Raw genomic sequence first — 15,032 nt, forward strand, 5'->3', positions numbered from 1 at the left:
ATGTATATTTGTGTCACATCATGTAGTTACACCATTTAGTTACACCTGCTTTCCTTCCTGCTTTATCACCTCAAAACGGCTGCTGTGAAATGGGTCTATAGTGCCTGTATGGACGCCCGACCAAGCCGGAGGTAACACGTGGGCTCGGACCTGTGACCCGCGTGTTGGTAGGCACGGCAGCACTACCTGCAAGCCAGAGAATAGCCAGACCATAATTATGATGATATTAGTCAATTAGCGTGTTAACACTAAAGGCCATGGGGAAAACTGCCACCAACGGACTGACTCAACACCCTGTAGTGAAAGGGCAGACTCATGCTGTAAATCATGTACAGTATATTGGAAGTATTGGAAATATATTCGATCGATATGATTGATAATATTGATTTATTGTCCACCCCTACTCTAGACCAATAATGGGTGTATATCCCAAGATGATACCCTGTGTGTGTGTGTGTGTGTGTGTGTGTGTGTGTGTGTGTGAGCTGACTCGGCACAAAATAGAGAGAATGATTTGAGCTTTAGCTCTTTAGCTCTCCCTTGTATTTCATGTCCCAGCTCTTCTGTGTAACGGGCAGTTTAGAGTCCAGCGGTTTATCATCGCCCGACGGGCATCGCTGAACGTGACGTCCGTTCCAGTGTCGCTCGACGCTGATTTTGGACGCTGCCGCTCGTAAAAAGTATAAACACCCAGGCGATAGGAGAACACAGCGCAGAGGCACAGAGCACGATGTGTTGTGATATTTTCACATGGATTAATGCCGGACGGACAGACAGAGAAGCTAGCCAGTCAATAACGTTACCGTTTTGATTGAAACATTACAAAACTGTCCATCTGCTTGCTAACATGCTGTATGATTATCCATGCTAACGATGTGCTAGCTGTTACTTACCGTCTGTGTTGACAATGTCCGCTATAGCTTTCCAGGAATTAGCCTTTTTAACCGCATCTTTATAATCTGCCCGCTCGATATCGTGCGTTCCTTTATCGCAAAATAACTGGGATGTGGAGGCTAAATGACATCACATCCGTTTTGTTAGCGTTCCATTTGCAAAAAACTTGAGCTGGGAAGTTCACTGTTGATTGGTCAGATCCAGTCGCTAGCCAGGCTAGCCATTGTTAGCCATTGTTAGCAATAACAATTGACAACATGGCATTTCGCGGCATTTTGCGCATACAAACACTGCAGCCTCATGTCCACACAGATAGAAGTTAGGCAGTGCTGTGTGTACAGCTGATTTAATGAGACACAAACAAAACAGAAGTGCTAAACAATATTACCACGATTACTACTACTGTTGTTGCGTGGCGCAGCCATCTTGGATTTTTGAGGTTGGGGCTGCTGAGACTCCTACGAGTTTGGAATGGGAAATAGCAGCTCTGATGACGGCACCGCCCAGCTCATGACCTTTGAAGTCGTAAGATTACCAGTCCCCAGTTATAAAGGAATGCACGATTAGCCCCAAGGCACGGGAGCCGTGTCCTTGTGTTTATTAAGTTTTCGGCTCGTTCACTTTTTCTTCTTCTGTGGTGTTTATGGCTGTTGGTTTCAACAGAAACTGGGGTAGTAGGAGAGAAAGAAATGGTGGTTGTCATGACAACGGAGCCAACGATGGGGTCAAAGTTGACGATGGTCGCAACGTTCATCGCAACGATGGCATATCGCCCGTCGCTGGAAGTATAAACACGGTCGTTTGCACCGACGATGGAATGTGATCATGGTCGGTCGCAACAACCATAAATCGCTGGACTCTAAACTGCCATTCAGTGGTCACATGAATATTGTCAGGGCACTACGGTCCAGACCTTGTTAGGGCACTACGGTCCAGACCTTGTTAGGGCACTACGGTCCAGACCTTGTTAGGGCACTACGGTCCAGACCTTGTTAGGGCACTACGGTCCAGACCTTGTTAGGGCACTACGGTCCAGACCTTGTTAGGGCACTACGGTCCAGACCTTGTTAGGGCACTACGGTCCAGACCTTGTTAGGGCACTACGGTCCAGACCTTGTTAGGGCACTATGGTCCAGACCTTGTTAGGGCACTACGGTCCAGACCTTGTTAGGGCACTACGGTCCAGACCTTGTTAGGGCACTATGGTCCAGACCTTGTTAGGGCACTATGGTCCAGACCTTGTTAGGGCACTACGGTCCACACCGTGGCACTCCTTCCTTACTGCTGTTTGCTTGCAATGTTGGTGATCTAGGAATCAAAGTGGATTCTGCTGCTGATAAATTTGCAGTCTGGATAATGGCATCATATACGTATGCCTAACACCTTCCTAACACACGGTGAGTGAGCAAACTCTGTCAGCTGGAGTGTGAAATACTGTCCAGATATACTGTGAGCGATGTCCAGTACTGGGAAGCAGTGTAACCCGTCGCATCCAAACATGACCCTATGTTGAAGGTGCATTTGTACGTGAAACCTAAGCAAGAATAAGAGCCATTTTGATTGATTTTCCAATCAAGCAACACATCGCTCCGCCTATTGGCTGATGCACGGAGCAGGTTAGGACATCTTCATCTGGAGAAGATTCAAGCATCTGATGCTCGCTCACATCATGTCCAGTTAGGAATGGCTGTAAGGCAGAACAAGATGGTGAGAATAGCTTTTCAAAGTAAAGGAGAGAGGGAGACTCTCACTGCATGTTCATTAGTTAGAATTATTTACTGGTTGGAAAACGGTTCAACTCGATGCGAGTCCTTTCTGCATTCTGCATCAGCTGGTTCCTCTCTTAACGGATTGGTTGTTTGCTTTCTGTCTTTGTAATCAGCACTAGTCAGTAGCCTATGAAAACCAGCCTTTCCTTGCTTCACTGCTTGCTGGGATATTGTTAATACTGTGAGCTGATGAAGCTCTCTTCTGAGAAGAGAAGAGTCCTCCTCAACCCGCTCTGCCCCAAAGTACTGCTTTGATTCTGAGGTGGTCAATCAGTCCTCCTCATCTATCAAGCTAAATAAACATGATTAAAAGCTCATAGCCCCTGATCTGATCTGAGAAGCATTTCAACTGGAAATGAATCAGTGCAGAGGGTTTGACTGCATGTCTTCATGTCTCAGTCTGTCCCTTTCTAAATGAATCAGTGCAGAGGGTTTGACTGCATGTCTTCATGTCTCATTCTGTCCCTTTCTAAATGAATCAGTGCAGAGGGTTTGACTGCATGTCTCATTCTGTCCCTTTCTAAATGAATCAGTGCGCAGAGGGTTTGACTGCATGTCTTCATGTCTCAGTCTGTCCCTTTCTAAATGAATCAGTGCAGAGGGTTTGACTGCATGTCTTCATGTCTCATTCTGTCTCTTTCTAAATGAATCAGTGCAGAGGGTTTGACTGCATGTCTTCATGTCTCATTCTGTCCCTCTCTAAATGAATCAGTGCGCAGAGGGTTTGACTGCATGTCTTCATGTCTCAGTCTGTCCCTTTCTAAATGAATCAGTGCAGAGGGTTTGACTGCATGTCTTCATGTCTCATTCTGTCTCTTTCTAAATGAATCAGTGCAGAGGGTTTGACTGCATGTCTTCATGTCTCATTCTGTCCCTCTCTAAATGAATCAGTGCGCAGAGGGTTTGACTGCATGTCTTCATGTCTCAGTCTGTCCCTTTCTAAATGAATCAGTGCAGAGGGTTTGACTGCATGTCTTCATGTCTCATTCTGTCTCTTTCTAAATGAATCAGTGCAGAGGGTTTGACTGCATGTCTTCATGTCTCATTCTGTCCCTTTCTAAATGAATCAGTGCAGAGGGTTTGACTGCATGTCTTCATGTCTCAGTCTGTCCCTTTCTAAATGAATCAGTGCAGAGGGTTTGACTGCATGTCTTCATGTCTCATTCTGTCCCTCTCTAAATGAATCAGTGCAGAGGGTTTGACTGCATGTCTTCATGTCTCATTCTGTCCCTCTCTAAATGAATCAGTGCAGAGGGTTTGACTGCATGTCTTCATGTCTCAGTCTGTCCCTTTCCCAGAATGATAGCTTTCCCTCCTCCATTCCCTTTCCTCCTCGCTCTCCACGGTTTCCCTTCCATGTCTCCCACTGCTCCCCCCCCTCCCCCTCCTCCCCCCTCCTCCCACTGCCACCCCCCCCCCCCCTCCTCCCCTCCTCCCACAGGCTGACCCAGCTCGGGCCCTCATGCGGTGTGAAAACCGCTCCATTGTATTGGAAAATCTGTGGGAGGGACCGAGGAGGAGGAGGAGGAGGAAGGGGGGTCCAGTGGTGGAGGTGATTAGGAAACCAGATCTCCGGCCCAGCTTCAAAGGGAACTGGATCTCTCCGCAGTGCCTATTGATCAGCCTGGAATGTTGCTGCTATCAGAGCATCACGGAGAGATGCTGCACTGCCTCAACATATACATCTACATTATATATATCTACATGATATATATCTACATTATATATATTCATTATATACATCTACATTATATATCTACATTATATATATCTACATTATATACATCTACATTATATACTGTATATATACATTATCTACATTTTATACATCTACATTATATATATACATTATATACATCTACATTATATATATACATTATATACATCTACATTATATATATACATTGTATACATCTACATTATATACATCTACATTATATATATACATTATATATATGTACATTATATACATCTACATTATATATCTACATTATATACATCTACATTATATATATACATTATATACATCTACATTATATATATACATTATATACATCTACATTATATATATACATTGTATACATCTACATTATATACATCTACATTATATATCTACATTATATATATCTACATTATATACATCTACATTATACATCTACATTTTATACATCTACATTTTATACATCTACATTTTATATCTTCATTTTATATATCTACATTATATATATCTACATTTTATATATCTACATTAGACAATCTTTGTAAAGAGGATTTTCTCGTCAGGAACTGAAGTGTGTGTATCTGAGTGCAGCTTGGTGTGCAGGGGGGGATCTGTGCTGCTTTAGTCTTGGTGGTTGTTGCTCTGCGAGCGGTTGGTTGGTTGTCTTAGTTCAACGTTTAAATGTGAGCAGATTGGGTTGCTGCTCGCCAGGTGCTCCGTTTGGACCAGAGAGATGCTGCTCTCTCTCCCGACATGACCCGTGTGTCTGTGCTCGTCTACATGTCTGTGCTCTGTGCTTCAGGTGTGTGTGTGTGTGTGTGTGTGTGTGTGTGTGTGTGTGTGTGTGTGTGTGTGTGTGTGTGTTTTAGGGGTAAATGTGTTGTTGGCAGAGCGCCCTCTGTGTGTCATGAGGGGGAGAGATCAAGAGAGGCCCCAGCAGCGACAGCCATTGTATTATTTAACTCCCTCTTTCCTGTCCTCCTCTCTCCACTTCTTTTCCATCCTAACGTTATCTGCCCCCTCTTGCTTCGCCTGTTTTCCTTCCCTCCCTCCCTCCCTCCCAGAGAGCAGGCACATGCAGAGCCAAGTAAACACTTTGATATGCGGAAACTCTCTCTCTCTCTCTCTCTCTCCCTGCATCCTTCCCAGACTCTCTCTCTCTCTCTCTCTCTCTCTGTCTCTCTCTCCATCCTTCCCTCCCTCTCTCTCTCTGTCTCTCTCTCTCCGTCTCTCTCTCTTTTTCTCTCTCTCAATTCAATTCAAAGGGGCTTTATTGGCACGAGAAAGTGTAAAATGAAAACAAAAACAAAAACAAAAGCAAAAATGTGCGTACAGTTAAAGATATAGGAGAATAAAAAAGTGTAACATTGCACTCAAATATAATATCTCTCTGTCTCTCTCCCTCACTCTCTCTGTCTCTCCCTCCCCCTCTCTCTCGGTCTCCCTCTCTCTCTCTCTCTCTCTCTATCTGTCTCTCCCTCCCCCTCTCTCTCGGTCTCTCCCTCTCTCTCTCACTCTCTCTGTCTCTCCCTCCCCCTCTCTCTCGGTCTCTCCCTCTCTCTCTCACTCTCTCTGTCTCTCCCTCCCCCTCTCTCTCGGTCTCTCCCTTTCTCTCTCTCTCGGTCTCTCCCTTTCTCTCTCTCTCGGTCTCTCCCTTTCTCTCTCTCTCGGTCTCTCCCTTTCTCTCTCTGTCTCTCCCTCCCTCTCTCTCTCCCTGTCTGTCACTCTCTCTCTCTCTCCCTCCCTCTCTCTGTCTCTCCCTCCCTCCCTCTCTCTCTGTCTCTCCCTCTCTCTCTCTCTGTCTCTCTCTCCCTCCCTCCCTCTCTGTCACTCTCTCTCTCTCACTCTGCCTATGTAGGTCAGCATGACTCACTCCTTTACACTTCTCTCTGTTTGCTCGCTCTATCTTGAGCCCTCTCTCACGTTCAGCGTTGTATAACAGAAGAAGGTGTGTGTGTGTGTGTGTGTGTATGCGTGCGTGTGCAGGTGCCACAGCTAATAGTCGACCATTTTAACACATTAAGTGCCAGAGACGGACTAATTCGTCTTACATAATCCAGCGCTTAAGTGCCAAGGACGGACTAACTCGTCTTACATAAAGATTTTTTTTTTTTGACAGTGGGACATCAATCAACCGCTTTTACATCTTCGAGATCACTATTGGAGCAAGATAATGTGTATAATCTATTTTACCGACCCACTAAGTGTTGACAGTGCTCCCCCAGACGACCGAAATCAAAGAAAAAACTGCCGCGGGACCAAGCCGTTCAAGGAAATGCCGTGGCGATTTTACAGTAACAGACTTGTCTTGCCTGAGAGCGGCCGCGCACCGGCAGCAGCACACAGAGAGCGGAGAGCGATTTGCAAAATAGATCATAGGTGAAACACACTTTGAAACACCTCAGAAAGGCCAGAATCAACATCTGCCCATCGCCCACGCATTCCCCGGCCCATCTTGACTCGCACAAGGAGCGTCTGCACGCAGGCAAGCAGGCAGGCAGGCACACAGGCAGGCAGCAGCAAAAGCGCTTCTGACACGCCCGCTGTACAGCGGAGGGAGGAGGGAGGAGGGAGGAGGGAGGAGGGAGTTTGAATGAGAGGGGTGTTTCCTGTTGTTATGGAGGAAATTACTGTTCAAAACTATTGTTTAGAATGTCTGACGGTCTTACTGATGCCAAAAATGAATGGTTAAAGTGACTGTTTCACAAAAAGCCATTTATCTCTGAATAAATTTCCAGACGCTGAAACCATGCTGTACTCAACGGCTAATATCTACATAACTACTAACTCTGCAAACTAACTCTTTTAGACAGAGAAAGCACACATTCTATTACCGTAAATTCCGGACTATAAGACGCACCGGTGTATAAGCCGCGGGACCAAAATTGACTATTTTTTTCTTCTATAAGCCGCACCGGACTATAAGCCGCGGGTGTTTTGATGTTTAATTACCATATGAAAGGGTTCGTGCACAGAGAGGAATGTCGGGAAAGAGATCGCTGTTTGGGGAAGCTCCCATTTATTAACATTTCAACAAAACAAAACAAAAGCCAGGTCACTAATCCCCAGACAAAATCACACAACAATAGGCTACCGTATATGTGCAGCAAACCTGTAACCAGAGAAGTCAAGTCACTAATCCTCGTCTTCCTCTTCTTCCTGCGTACTGAAACCACCAAAGTCCTCATCTTCAGTGTCGGAAACGAACAGGTTCAGGGTGGCTTCGTCAACCACTCTCCTCTCTCCTTCAGGTGCCATGGCACGAGTCCGATACCTCACGAGTCCGACACCTCACGAGTCCGAAAAAAGAGGCTAACTTCCCCCAGACCCTAACCCAAAACCTAACCTCTCCCACCCCCACGCCTAAACCTAACATCCCCCAGACCCTAACCCAAAACCTAACCTCTCCCACCCCCACGCCTAAACCTAACCTCCCCCAGACCCTAACCCAAAACCATGAGGTGTCGGACTCGTGAGGTATCGGACTCGTGAGGTATCGGACTAGGGGGCAGTCCCCGTGGCGTCATCCTCTTCATCCCGCAGCAGTCCAGCGTTTTGGAACCCGTTGGTAATTGTGGATGTTTTCACACTCCTATAATATTCCGTGATCTTCCTTTGTGTGAATTCGCCGAAGTTTGTGATTTTCTCCTGATAGTCGGGAGGGAGTTGTTCAGTAGTTCTCCCCCGGACGGACAGTCCCTTTTGCCCAGGTTACGCGCGGCTGCTCTGTTTGATCGGCGGCTGCTCTCTTTTAATGCGAGATTGACTGCTTTCAACTTGAAAGCTGCCTCGTGTGAATTTCTGCGTACCTTCCCCATGGTAAGTGAGAGTGTTGCTTCTACTGCTCGTCTTGTTGTGAATATTCCTTGATCTTCCTTTGTGTGAATTCGCCGAAGTTTGTGATTTTCTCCTGGTAGTCGGGGGAGGGAGTTGTTGCCCGAGTGGCCGTTTGCTTACCGTAATTACCATATGTAAGTGGTCACGCACAGAGGGGATTGTCGGGAAGAGATGGCTGTTTGAGGAAGCTCCCATTTACCGTATTACAACATTTCAACAAAACAACATAACACAACACCACCGTTGTTTATTTTTACAGTGCACACAGTGTCCGCGGTGTGGTGAAAAGAGGGCAAGAGAGGAAATTAAAACAGAAGTGGATTTATAGTTAGAAAGAGTGCTAAAAAAGAGAGATTTTTTTTTTTTTTTTTTTTTTTTTCTGAAAAAATCCATAGATAAGACGCACCGTTATATAAGCCGCAGGGGCCAAAAAACGGGAAAAAAGCCGCGGCTTATAGTCCGGAATTTACGGTAGTTATTTTTAGATGATTGGTGTTCATGAATTCTTAACAGAAAAGAATCCTCGGCTGTCTCTAAAATGAGCCAGAATCGTCAAAAACACCCCTGGCACAACTTACCTACAGGAATGAAAACATGGCTGGCATTCAATGTGTTAATGTTTTAAATTTGTTTAATTTGATATGAAGTCTTCTGGGTTTGTTATGTATGCTGCCACCATTTGTTCTTCTCTGCTACTGTCTGGTTGTAAACGTCATGTATATATATGACGGACTTAATGAATACAGTGTATAACCAACGCACACACACACACACACACACACACACACACACACACACACAGCGTTCACTCTGACCTAGATGCTGAATCCGTCAGCAGCAAACACATTTAGTGTTGCGTCAGGAATAGAAGCTTAGGCCTATTTTCACATTTATGGTTCAGATGTAGCTTTTCCATCTGAGTGACATTGAGCGTTCTCATGTCTCATGATAGCATTTTGTTTTGCTTCCTGCTTTATTAAGAGGTTCACCTTCATCTAGTTCAGAAGCTACGCTGGAGGGAGGGACGACCAGTTCTATCATCTAGTTCAGAAGCTACGCTGGAGGGAGGGTTCACCTTCATCTAGTTCAGAAGCTACGCTGGAGGGAGGGACGACCAGTTCTATCATCTAGTTCAGAAGCTACGCTGGAGGGAGGGTTCACCTTCATCTAGTTCAGAAGCTACGCTGGAGGGAGGGACGACCAGTTCTATCATCTAGTTCAGAAGCTACGCTGGAGGGAGGGTTCACCTTCATCTAGTTCAGAAGCTACGCTGGAGGGAGGGACGACCAGTTCTATCATCTAGTTCAGAAGCTACGCTGGAGGGAGGGACGACCAGTTCTATCATCTAGTTCAGAAGCTACGCTGGAGGGAGGGACGACCAGTTCACCTTCATCTAGTTCAGAAGCTACGCTGGAGGGAGGGATGACCAGTTCTCTAGTTCAGAAGCTACGCTGGAGGGAGGGACGACCAGTTCTCTAGTTCAGAAGCTACGCTGGAGGGAGGGACGATCAGTTCTATCATCTAGTTCAGAAGCTATGCTGGAGGGAGGGACGACCAGTTCACCTTCTTCTAGTTCAGAAGCTACGCTGGAGGGAGGGATGACCAGTTATCTAGTTCAGAAGCTACGCTGGAGGGAGGGACGACCAGTTCTCTAGTTCAGAAGCTACGCTGGAGGGAGGGATGACCAGTTCTCTAGTTCAGAAGCTACGCTGGAGGGAGGGACGACCAGTTCTCTAGTTCAGAAGATACGCTGGAGGGAGGGACGACCAGTTCTCTAGTTCAGAAGCTACGCTGGAGGGAGGGACGACCAGTTCTCTAGTTCAGAAGATACGCTGGAGGGAGGGACGACCAGTTCTCTAGTTCAGAAGCTACGCTGGAGGGAGGGACGACCAGTTCTCTAGTTCAGAAGATACGCTGGAGGGAGGGACGACCAGTTCTCTGTGCTTTTACGGGACGTCAAAAAGCTCCTCCCCTTTTGCAGGAGAAAGTGGAACTAGGGCTGGGCAATAAAATAAAATCTCGATACTTGGGGATCGCGATAGAACTCGTGTCGATAACGATGATAAACTTTGGACAAGTAAACTCGATATGGACATAGCTAACATCATATTTAACAGCAAAAATCAACGTGACAGCCAGTCAGTCTGCCATCTTTGGCTTGCACGTCAAAGTGCACGGCCATTTTTTTTTTTACCGCAGAGCAATGTAAGCATAGTTTGAGTGAGAGCTACCCGTGCAGAAAGTGGAGGTCCTGTGGAAAAGAGGAAAAACAATACATGAATGACACTAAGACAAATTCCTCTTATGTCAATTGCACACTGTGGCAATACAAGTGATTGTGATTGTGAAAGCGATGGTGAATCTAGTGAAAGAAAATAGATGCTATTATGTGAGGAGCTCGATGTTGGAACAGGGGTTCTGTTATCTGGTAACATCAGTTAAAGTCCGACACGTTTAAATATCTCCGGTCACACCGTCCAGCAGCGTGGCCACATTGTTGATGTAGCCTTTGTTGCAGCTACGTTTGTTGCCGTCTCAGCCTAGCTAGTGCTACTAGGAAGCTACTACCTAGTAGCTACTAGCTAGTGCTACTAGGAAGCTACTAGCTAGTGCTACTAGGAAGCTACTAGCTAGTAGCTACTAGCTAGTGCTACTAGGAAGCTACTAGCTAGTGCTACTAGGAAGCTAGCCAGCCACCGTTACACATGAGTGTTATCTGGATGAGCCTTTCTAAAAGTCAGAGGAGCTGACGGAGAGCTTGCAGAAGCCACTATATGACGCCACACAATGTTCACGGTGACCTGTGGTCAGATGAGGAGCTGGCCGAAGGTTTCTCCTAACACACACATCTCTCTCATCTTACTTCCCCTTCACGTGTGGGGGCAGCAGAGACACATACAAACTAACCCTGTTTTATTGCTGTCATTAACGTTACTACAGCTGTGGAGAACACAGGCCACCATCACAACGCTTTTTGTAAGAGATAATAACGCAACAGAAACGATAATCGACAATGCTAACGCCTGCTAGCTTGCTATTAGCACAGCTGTAACCTGGACGGTCACTAAGTTAAGATGACAAGTTCCCAGCTGTGGCCGTGATGACGGTGATCAGATACTATCTATTGTTTTTAAGCTCAGTAAACGGATCATATTTGACCGGAGCTTCTCCCGTTTGTCCATCTCATTGAAACCTTCTAGGTCACGTTGCTAACGGAAACGCTGCGTTGGAAAGGGAGGGGGAGGCATGTTTTGTCCTTGTTTTGATTGAGGTACGTCATTTGTCTTTGCGCCTGCAGGGGGCTCTATTTGACATAATAATAATAATAATAATAATATATATATACAGTATATATATATATATGATATAGTGCACTTTAACTCATGAGAGTGCTGCCAAGCCCAGGCCTATTGCGTGACCATGTTAACAACCGGATCAGATCCAGGCCAGCGCACACGGCACATCTGGTGCTGGTGTTGACTTTCCTCACTTAGCATCTCTCCAACCTCCAGCCTGCTACCTGTTGGCTGACCAGGTTAGCTCGCTGTGTGTGTGTACGTGTGTGTGTGTGTGTGTGTGTGTGTGTGTGTGTGTGTGTGTGTGTGTGTGTGTGTGTGTGTACATGTGTGTGTGTGTGTGTGTGTGTGTGTGTGTGCGTGTGCGTGTACGTGCGTGTGCGTGTGTGTGTGTGTGTACGTGTGTGTGTGTACATGCGTGTGTGTGTGTGTGTGTCCAGTCCTTGTTTAGCCCAGGTCTTTCTTCTGTGCTCCCTGCACACATGGCAGAGGATCTGCATATGAATACTGCTGCCTTCTGCTCCTCAGCTCTCAGACACTGAACAACCCCCCTTTGAAACATCTGAGCCTCTTTGTGTGTGTGTGTGTGTGTCCATGTGTGTGTGTGTCCGTGTGTGTGTGTCAAAGAGAGTGAATTAGAAACACAAACAGATTTTGGATGTTTGTTGACTGGATGTTAGTTTATGTATTTTGAAGACAATGTTGATGAGAATAAGCTGTGTGTTTGTGCCCGTGTCAGTGAAGTGTGTGTGTGTGTGTGTGTGTGTGTGTGTGTGTGTGTGTGTGTGTAACGGGGGACGATGGTGTTGTGAAGGTGCCAGGGGGGCTGTGGTAGTGTGTCAGAGGTGTGTTCACTAGTGAAAGCGGGGCTTTTGAGGAGAGCGCTCTCTGTCCTGACCCAGATCCCAGAAGGCCTTAGCTTAGCGTGCCACATGTGTGTCCTTTGTCCTCCTCTCTCTCGGGGGCGGGGCCTCCTCTGGACGGGCCCTTTTCTGATGAGTCACTCAACCGCACAAACACAGGAGGAGGAACACAATACCCTGCAACCCCCCCCTCCCCTCATAACACTCCTCCAGTATTACATCACACACACACACACACACACACACACACACACACACACACACACACACACACACACACACAGGCTGACAGTGAAGAGCGTAATCCCAATGGCGTCCAGCCGTTACACAAAGTGCTCCAACGCTGTAACATGAAAGGTTAACATCTAACATGAAAGGAGGTTACCATGTAACATGACAGGAGGTTACCATGTAACATGGATGCTGAGAGAAAGCTCAGAGCATCCAGGAGCTGCTGAGGTGTGTGTGTGTGTGTGTGTGTGTGTGCGCGCGCGTGTGTGTGTTTGTGCGGGACAAGAGGGGAGGCAGGGTGTGGGTAAAATGGCTGCTTTGTGGAGGAAACCTGAGCAGGTCGGGGGTGTTTGAGGCTGTACATTCACATGCCTGTATCATCTTTCTCTTCTCCCCAGTCTCAATGCGCCCCTTGTCCTCTGAGCGGCCCCACGACGGCGGACCCCTTGCCCCCACTCGTCTACTGGTAAGAACCAGGAACCTGGGCCTCAGCCTTTCCTCCAGCACCCCCTTTCAGCCCAGTCCAACAAGCAGTCCCACAGGCAAAGACAGGGACAGTCTCTCGCCCTGGCATCTGCATAACGCAGTGTACAGCAGTCCACCTTTCCCTCCATCTTCATGTCTCCTAATCATTACCATCAACCCTTTCCTCCATATATTCAAGTATAGAGCCCTATCAAACTCTGTGTGTGTGTGTGTGTGTGTGTGTGTGTGTGTGTGTGTGTGTGTGTGTGTGTGTGTGTGTGTGTGTGTGTGTGTGTGTGTGTGTGTAATAGCAGTAGTCGTCATGGGTAATTGGAGAAGTGTGCAGGGTGCAGGCAGGGTGGACCATGGGACTCCATCATGGCACAGACACGTCTCTCCTCTCTCCTCACCTCCCCTCCTCCTCCTCTGCCTCTCTGGCTCCTCCTCCCTGGGCGTTTGCACTGGGCCATCAACAGGAAATGCCAGCGTTGGCGTGTGGGGGTGTGTGGGGGTGGGGATGTCTGAGAGAGAGCAGTGAGGGAGATCAGGAGGAGAGGCGAGGAGAGAGCACCCACAGGTCTCTGACTCTGCATTCCTTTAGTTTGGCCTGCGTCTGCGTGACACTTCCTCCTGGACAGTCACATGGACTGCGCCATGGCGAGAGAAACTGGCATCAATAGATCTGCCCAGCACTATTTCTGCATCTGCTCTCTCATCACTTCTTCTGTCTCGTGTGCTCTCTCTTCTTCATTTCTTTCCCATCCATTATGCTTCAATAGGATTGTTAGTTCCTACTAGTGCATGTTGTGCCGGGGGACAATAACAGTGAGACACCAGTCGGATATCCTCATCATGATCACAGCAGCTAGACTAGAGCGAAACGTGACGTTGATAATAAAAGTTTTAAAGTAAGCAAGAGTCTATGCTTTAACTGGTAGGGTCATAGAGACGAGACGTCCACACGTACTAACGTTAGCTTGGACGCTCAGTCACAGCACTGGCTGCCTCACAACTCATGGCTGCATCTGACTCGAGACAACTTTTCAGACGCCCGTGGAGACAATCTTTCTCAAAAGAAACTAACGTTAGCGACATGGGATTTAACATTACCAGCAAGCAGCAGTAAGCAGGCAATGACTGAAGGCTGGGTAATAGGGCTGTGGCGATTCACTTATCTCCCGATTCGATACTATCACGATTCTTGGGTGCCGATTCGATTTATATTGCGATTCTTAAGTATTGCGATTCTACGATTATTGCGATTCGATATTACGATTTATTGCGATTTTTGTTTATTTTTTTCTTTTATTTTTTCAGTTTGTTTGCTTTTTTACACTAGATTAGAACATGGGAAAAGTTGAATCATACACTAGAGACTGTATATTATATATCATGAGTAGGGCTGGGCGATATAGTTAAAAACAGGGGCGGACTGGGATCATAATTCAGGCCGGGCATTAGATACCAAGCAGGCCAGGCCGATATGGGCCAACGCGCGTGAAATTTGGGTCGTTTGAAGCCAGATTTGGGCCGTTTGAAGTCCAATTTTACAATGAGATGCACCCACTTTAACCCTGAAGTGTAATTATTACTTCAGACTAACTAATAAAGTAATAAAACTAGGGATGCACGATATATCGGCAATCATATCGGTATCGGCCAGTATCGGCCGATTTTTTAACATATCGGTCATATCGGTATCGGTCAGATGTTGCAATGTTAATATCGGTTATCATTATCAGCCAAATTCTTCACATTGATATGAAATAATGCAGTAAATCTATGATTTATGGGCTTTTCCAAAGGCTTTGCAAATAAAGAAATGCATAACTTTTTCAAATTCAGTGTTAACATGTGTTTTTCAGTATGTACAAAATGTGATGATCATAAAAATGTGGTTTTATACAGATCATATCGACATCGGTAAATATCGGTTATCGGCCATAACAGCAATGTT

The 15,032-nt window shown here is 46.4% G+C and overlaps 1 protein-coding gene across 3 annotated transcripts in view; it reads left to right on the top strand.

The window, feature by feature from the left end:
- The window catches only part of ankrd11 (ankyrin repeat domain 11), a 169,534-nt gene that overhangs the window by 95,917 nt on the left and 58,585 nt on the right, over positions 1–15,032 (top strand). For 2 of the 3 annotated variants that reach the window (XM_083662348.1, XM_083662350.1), the window contains exon 3: positions 13,009–13,076. The exons of the other annotated variant lie outside the window; for it this stretch is intronic. The gene's annotated coding sequence lies outside the window, so the exon portion shown is untranslated. The remainder of the gene's footprint in view (positions 1–13,008; positions 13,077–15,032) is intronic. 3 annotated transcript variants of the gene reach the window in all.

Source organism: Poromitra crassiceps (genome assembly GCF_964638095.1).
Source record: "Poromitra crassiceps genome assembly, chromosome: 28".
Taxonomy (NCBI): Eukaryota; Metazoa; Chordata; class Actinopteri; order Beryciformes; family Melamphaidae; genus Poromitra; species Poromitra crassiceps.